Source organism: Passer montanus, unplaced genomic scaffold (genome assembly GCF_014805655.1).
Source record: "Passer montanus isolate IOZ18808 unplaced genomic scaffold, ASM1480565v1 scaffold48, whole genome shotgun sequence".
Classification (NCBI taxonomy): Eukaryota; Metazoa; Chordata; class Aves; order Passeriformes; family Passeridae; genus Passer; species Passer montanus.
In genome coordinates this window covers 4,647,551-4,654,891 of record NW_024369707.1, presented here as the reverse complement: position 1 = coordinate 4,654,891, position 7,341 = coordinate 4,647,551, and the positions used below count along the sequence as shown (strand labels likewise).

The window sequence follows — 7,341 nt, the reverse complement described above, 5'->3', positions numbered from 1 at the left end:
TTAGGTGTCAGGAATTTCTAGTTTAGGTCCTCAGTTTCTGGTTTTTATTTCAGATTTTTTTTTAGAATTTGTGGAGTATCCATTCCTGGAACTCTTCTTCTATGGTCTGTTGGTCAGATAAAGAAATCTGTCATGGAAGTGCCTTCTCTGGAGAAGCTTCAGGTGACCTGGGGGTGGTGCATTCAAAGACAAGAAACCTGTCCTTTTTGACCCTCATAAATGTAAATAATTACATAACAGTCTGTGTATCAATTCGGGTGTTACCAGGTTCAGGCCTGGAAACATGAGATTTGCTTTTTTTGGAGAGCCTTCCTCCATTCACCAGTCAAGCAGAGACTGAATCACTGGCACTGACTCTAATCCATTTGTCCTCAAGTTTCTCTTACTTCAGGGACAGGTAGACTGTCCTCAGTCACTAAGTGGTCTGTTAGCATCTTAAAATGAGTATTCCCTTCCTCTTGAAAGCTCTTTGTTTCTGTGCTGCCTGAAGTCTTCAGGCCTTGCAAATCCTCAACTTGTCACTGAGGCTGAAAGGATTTGTCATGCTCTGGACAAAGGAGCCTCCTGAAGAGGTTTGTTGTCTCGTTACATATTCTGTGCTCCAGACCACTGCCAGCATAGCCAGGCAGAGACTGGGGTATCCCACAACTATTCTGAGTCGTTGCCAATGAGAAGTTCCACAGCACATTTTCCATATTCTCTTTTCCTGGTTTGCAAATGTCAACCACAGGTCAAGCCACATCTCTCTGTCTGTATGTATGTTTGTTTTATATGTGTGTGAGCATGTACATACACATACAGAAATAAAATGGGTTAATCTTTCAGGTATGTAAGGAAGCCTTGCACATGGTCTTCAGAAATTCAAAGAAAATACAAGTGAAATCTTCTGGAATTGAATGGTTGTAAACTCTGGGAAGGATGTGTAGCAAAGGAGCTAGGGAGAGAGGATTGGCAGATACTGTGAGGAATGCATGATTCTCCACTGCTGGATGTTTGGAGGCTGGGAAGGCAGGTGTTGGTCTCTGCAGCATGAGAACATAGGCAGTAATTTGTGGAGGTGCATATATTTGTATTGATTAGGCTTCTTTTATAACCAAGGAGTGAAAACCATTTGTGGGTTCATTAGGGTTGGCATTAAAGATGTTTAAAGGTGAGTAGTACTGTTCTGCAGAAACCTGTGGAAAAAAACAACGATCAACACAAAATACATCTTACCTGAACTTTGACCCAGCCCTTCTATCACTGATGCAGGAAATGCCATGTTCAATTCTGTAGGTGCTTTTTCCTGGATTGTGTTCGAAATTAGAAGCTTTTATGTGCAATAACCAGGAATGGAACTGCCAGCATTGCAGAGGCTGTAACTCCAGCACCCTTCCCGCAATCCTACTGGAAATAAAACCTGGACATTTCCTTCCACAGCTGATGGACACATGATTCTCAGGAACCATGTGCAAGAATGGGAAGATATGGAAACTGCCAGAAAGTTGCAGTAACACAGGTAGTCAGGGAAAGGATTGTATCTGAGGGAATCCAGTTACTGGGATGAACCATGTGGTGAAGACATAGGCAAGTATTTCACACTTTGTGATTAAGAGTAATAGTGCTTCAAGTTGCTTATGAAATTGTAATGCCTTTAGTGATATCCTTGTTAAAATAAGTTGGAAGTAAGTTTGACTGTGCAATTTCTCTGTTTTCAGTGCATGACTTAGGGCAGAGATAGAGAAGATCTTTAATTCTGGAAAAGTATTGGGAATAAGAGGCCACTATGTGACAGGAATCTCCAGGTGATGAAAATTAAAATGTTTCCAATTACCATATGGCCACAGCTGCTCTTAAGGTATCCTTCAAGGAAGGAAAAAAATCAGAAGTAGAGCTGGGGGCTAGCCTCTGGGCTAGGAAAGGAACTCTCTTCACAGGACTGCCTCCAGTTCTACACTGTAGGTATTTCCCTTCCAGACCTTTTTCCTTAACACAAAGAAACATCCTCCATATCTTCAAACCCTGTTCTTCTGGCTTTGTAACCCTTCCTTTTGAAATGGTCTCTTGGGGATATCATGAGGAAAATTCACTTCCCTGTTTCACGGGATTGCAAGAGGTGCGCTGAGACATGCACCATTATTACAGTGAAATGCATGAAATGAATTGCCAGTGAATATGAGACAGTTTTAGCATGAGGTATTCTTCAGGCCATGGTTCCAATTCATGAAGGTGGTCACTGTGTTTTTCAATGTGTCTAGTTGGCTATCTTGAGTCCTGTTGAACATGAGGTAATGTTGATATTCCAGTTGTGGGGTAGTAAACCTGCAAAAAGTTCTCCTGTGCTCTGAAGGTGAGGTCTTAATTGTGTACCAGCACAGCTTTTCATGCATAACTTTGAAAGGATTTCATTCCATGACCATAATTTCTTTTATTAGTTTTAAGATTAAATTCAACTGTTACTGTAACATCAGAATCAAGATTTATGCTAGAGAAAAATAAGCCTGTAACTTAAAGAAGAAAGAACGAAATGTCATTTGACAATGGGGTAATGCAATCTGTGCACATTCAGCCATCACTCCCTTCCCTGGCTTTGGTGCAGGGAGTGAACGCTCTTGCTTTGTGTCCAGGCTGCAGGTTTGGGGGGAGAGAAAACAAAACTGCACATACTCTGCAAGGAGGAGCTATAACACAGATTGATCCGGTTCAGAAGAAAGGAAATGTTTTCTTCCAAACCATTACACAAATTCTGGATGAGCATAAAACTGTGTAGTTTCACCCTGAATGCTTTTCAAACAGAACGCTTCTTTCCGGAGTGTGCATGTCAATATAAGGCAAACGGCATAAATGTCACGCTCAGCCTGTCCGAGCTGCGTAGTTTTGTTCTCGTGCAATGGGAGCAGGTGGTGGGAGGTTGTTTTGATGGGCTGAGAAGCTCCTCCCCTCCTTCCCCGAGCAGCATTCTCATCTGCGTCAGCAGTAATTGTGTGCCTTGCACTGCTTTCAGTGAGGGTGGGTGCAAAAGATACATCAATGTGAGGTATCAAACTGAGGCTTTGGTGTTGCTTTTAAGCGGCTACTCATTTCCTTGAGCCATAATATGGGCTAAAGGTTAACTGACACATTCTGCGTGGAAGAACAATTTCTCTTTTTTTGGGGAAGGGAGAAGGAGGGGGAAAGGGCGTTGTTTCATATTCCTTCCTACCTATAGACTCCATGTGATGTACAGTGCTGCTCATGCAGATTCCCCCCCTCTCCCCCCCACTGGATTATTTGCTAATCAGACTTCAGTGCAGTGGCGATAAGGGCGAGACTGTTGCCTAGCTAGGAGGCTGTGCCGGCGCCCGAGCCTCGGCGGCAGGAGCGGCGCCGCTCCCGGCGCGCCCAGCCCGGCGTGCCGCGCGTCCATGGGCCCGGCGCGGCGGAGCTGTCCGAGGTGCTAGGATGCTGGTTGCAGCCGGATTGCAGCGGGAGAGGAGCCCCACAGTCCTGCTGGCACCCGAAGGTAGGCTTGCTCTTTGTTTGAGAATCCCTGATTAATCAGCAGCAGCATCCACGGACCCGGGCAGCTGGAGAGAGCAAGCCTGCCTGTAGTCACGGGGAGAGACAGAGAAGATGCCACGAGCCAGACTGTTTCAGACCTACTGTAAGTGGCAATGAGCGAGCAAGCATCTTTCCTGCTGCAAGAAGCCATTTGGATAGGATATTTGCTGTTCCTTATATTCCTTTCTTTTTGTCTCCACAGAACATATTCAAATGAGGCACCTTAGAAATCTCAGTGTTAGTGCATATGATGGTGCTGTAATCGTCTGTGTTGTAAAGTGGGTAAAAATCATCCAGTTTCTTCTCTGCTGGACCTCAACGCAGGGTGTTGTTTATACCCTCCCATTATCCGTACCCTCTCCTCTCTGAATGTGGATTTAAAGAAGCAAGCACCTGTCTTTTCTTTCCACTTCATTTTTTAAAGCCAAACTTTCCATGCCATTTTAATCGTATGTTAAGAAGATCTGTAACATACCACATTGACTTATAGTGATGTCGAATTCTACAATCTGGGCAATTCTGCCAACAAGATTTAATGCACTTTAATTGAAGAAAAAACTGAGCCTAACTGAAAATCTGTTTCTTATGGTGCTGAAATATCCCTTCCGACTGCACTGAGATAACCACAGGAAAGGGCTTTTACAGGCAAAAGTCACCTTTGATTATTGCACTTAGCAGTCCCCGTGGACTTGAATTTTGGTACGTACTTATTTTAATACATCATATGAGCATGCTAATAAAATGTGGTGCTAATTAGAATGAAAAAATAACATTACAAAATGAAATAATGAGTTGTCAGAATGCATAGTGATGAGGTTGCATGTATTTTTAGAAGGTATTAATCAAGCCATTGCTAAACTAAAAGCTGAAGTCTATTTGACTGGTTTTGTGTACTTCACATGTTGATTGTGCTTGTAATAAAGACATTTGGCAGCTGATTTTTTTTTGTTTGTAAAAAGCACTGTTAAATAATTAAAACCATTCTTTTGTATTTTCTGATGAATTAATTAAAATAATTTCTAACATCTATGATATTCACTTATCAGACCCATTGCACCATTAATATTTTACAGCATCTTAACATGATGCTGGTGGTAGTGAAATCTCCATTTCATTTTCTTAAAGAGGAGGGAAAAAAAAAAAAGTCCATCAGCAAGAAGCTCATTATTTCTTCATAGTCCAAATGCACTTCTCTTTGCATAGACAATGTGTGTATATGTATGCTTGTTGTGTGGTTTTATTTCTTGTTATTTATAAGTCATCTGCATAATAATGGGATGATAAAAAGTCATATCGCACTTTAGTGCTGTCTATTCTGAATCTAGGTTTGCAATTGTCCAACATCCACAGGTTTAGGAAGAAACCTTATTTTCCTCTGGGAATAAAAGTGATAGAAGTGTTGCTGTATTGCAAAGTAAACAACAGCTTTTTACATCTTGGAGTCATAGAGGAGTCATTGTTAGCAAAGACCTTTTTCCTTTTCAAAAGGCACCTGGAAGAGGGCCAAAATTCAAGGCCCAGGCTATTTGTTTTAATTCTTAAAACTATGGGGAGCACAGCTTTCCCCTATGAAGGGTAGGCCATCTGTAGAAATTGACTATTCCTTTAAACCCATGCAGTAGCAATTTCAGTCTACTGAAGGAGACACTTTTAACCTCTTTAAGTGAAGGGCTCAGCACTACTTAGCTTTAGTGATTTCACCCAGGTGCTAGAGCTCCTGCTGTGCAATACAATGAGCACCAGGTATATAATCGGCAATCCCAGCCAGAATATAAAGTGTATTTTGTACTTCCAAATGACAGTAGTGATTCCTTGGTTGTTTTTCTTTAAATAGCTGCATATATAGTTGTCAAATGATAAGTAGTAGGAAAGTTGCAGCCAATTTCAGAAGGTCTTTCCTCTTTGACATTATAATTTCTGGCATCACTGTATGTGGAAACAGAAATGTCATTTTATTGTTAAGAATGAGCAGGGAATGCAACTCTAAAAGGCATTTCTTAACAACTTGTCTCATCACGTTCACTTGTTTGGGTATTTCAAATATCACTTGATATAAGGCACAGTTAATAGGAGACAGAGTTCTGCAAAGTAGTCTCTAGTATATTTTTCCCTCATTAATTTTTTGTTGATTCACTGAAAGTATTTTTTTTTACACCCAATACCATTAGGTCCTTATTAGTGCTGCTGTGGTCAGCAGTTTGTGAAAACTGGATACGGCTGGCCTGTGTGCTTTTATTCTTGCAAGAAGCTAGAATACAACAGCTCAGACTCGAGGGTTGAATGGCTGGTTATCCCTGTTTGTGCAGAATCCTTCTGATACAATAAATTTAGTGGAGGGAGTTAAAAGGTAATGAGAAAGCAGATGCTCTTTCAAAGAGAGGAGGCAGTGTTTGGGAGGGAATCAGGCAGTACTGGAGAGGTGTGTAGCAGGCCTTTATAAATTTGAGATTGGACTCAGGACTTTGGACAAGCCCACACTTGTTTTTCCATGGTCTCTTCTCCTATGCTATAGTTAAAAAAAAATCCCTCTGGTTTGGAAGAAGGCAATCAGTGCCTTTGTCATTACTTCAAAAAGCTCCTTCAGTTTAGTGTTAGCATTGCCAATTTTCAATGCAGCACAGCTGCAGCTTATGGCTGTCAAGCAAGCTGAAAAGCAACTGATATTCTGGGGATCCTGATGTGAGTAAGAGAGAATGGCATGTCAGAATCTTCACATGTAGCACTGCTTGGATACTGTGATATTCAGTTGATTAGTCATATTCTGAAATCAATATTTTTGCACACTGATCATAGGAAAAGGAAGTGGTTTGATCCAAAATGCTGTATACGTGGCACTAGAGCAGAGGGTTAGATCAGAAGTAAGGTATGCAAGCGTCCTGTGAAACACAGTGCACTCTGCTCTCACAGAAATTGTATCTGAATCAATACAATGATCTTGAATTTAGTTATGCAAATATTTTTAGGTAAACCAGGAAGGGGGTTGCTTGCCCTTGCCAGTAAACCAGATGCATTGGCAGGGAAGGAAAAAAAAAATCTTTCTTGCTTTACTCCTCCCATGCTGACAGCTGAATGCACGAGCCATGCCAGTGCAAGCTCTGGTCTGGGGGTACCTGAAGGCGCAGGTGTCAGTGAGCAAGATGGGTGTGATTGTGGCTTTTTCTCAGTGATGTTTCACAGTGTTAGTCTTTAAGAAGCAAAGTGTACATGATGCAGAGCTCCTTCTTTGTGTCCTTGTGCTCAGACGGATTTTCAAATATGTTCAGGGAACAGTCAGATCCAAGTTCTCCCAAACAATTTTTGTTGGCTTCTCAGTATGTTAGCTTCAATAGCTAAACTCCATGGCTTTTCCTCTGCCCTGTAGTCTCCTTTTGTTCCTTCACAATGAGGAGGGGAAAAGAAAGGAGTGTCTAAAGAATTTCTCAAGTGGTACAGCTGCCAGTTATAATTTTCCATGACTGCTTGATTTCAGAAAACAAAATGTGCTGAAAGCAGCTTGATTACGAATACATAGGTGACTGCATGTAGTCCTTGTTACTGGCTAACAAAATCCCTGACCACAGTGTGCCTGTTAGGGATACCAGGATCGTGGGGCCTCAGCTTACATGACTTATTTAGCAATTTGCATTTGCACAGTTCTGATCAAATATGAATGTACTCAAAAAGAACCCTTGCTTGTGCCTATATCTGCCCTGACAAATGGTTAGGATTGCTCACTGCCTGAATTTACCAGTCATCAGAACCTTTGCTCAGAAGTTGGTAGTGCTGTCCAGCCATTTTCCAAGGAGGGGGACAGGCAGGCACTGAAGGGAACTCCAGGGGCCA

General features: G+C 41.9%; 1 protein-coding gene across 3 annotated transcripts in view; it reads left to right on the top strand.

The window, feature by feature from the left end:
- The first annotated feature begins 2,971 nt into the window (after positions 1-2,971).
- Positions 2,972-7,341, top strand: part of NYAP2 (neuronal tyrosine-phosphorylated phosphoinositide-3-kinase adaptor 2) — a 133,712-nt gene continuing 129,342 nt past the window's right edge. The window contains exons 1-2 of one of the 3 annotated variants that reach the window (XM_039722354.1): positions 2,972-3,481; positions 3,722-4,218. The gene's annotated coding sequence lies outside the window, so the exon portion shown is untranslated. Of the gene's footprint in view, positions 4,219-7,341 lie in introns of all 3 variants that reach the window. The other 2 variants (XM_039722353.1, XM_039722352.1) reach the window with 2 other exon arrangements.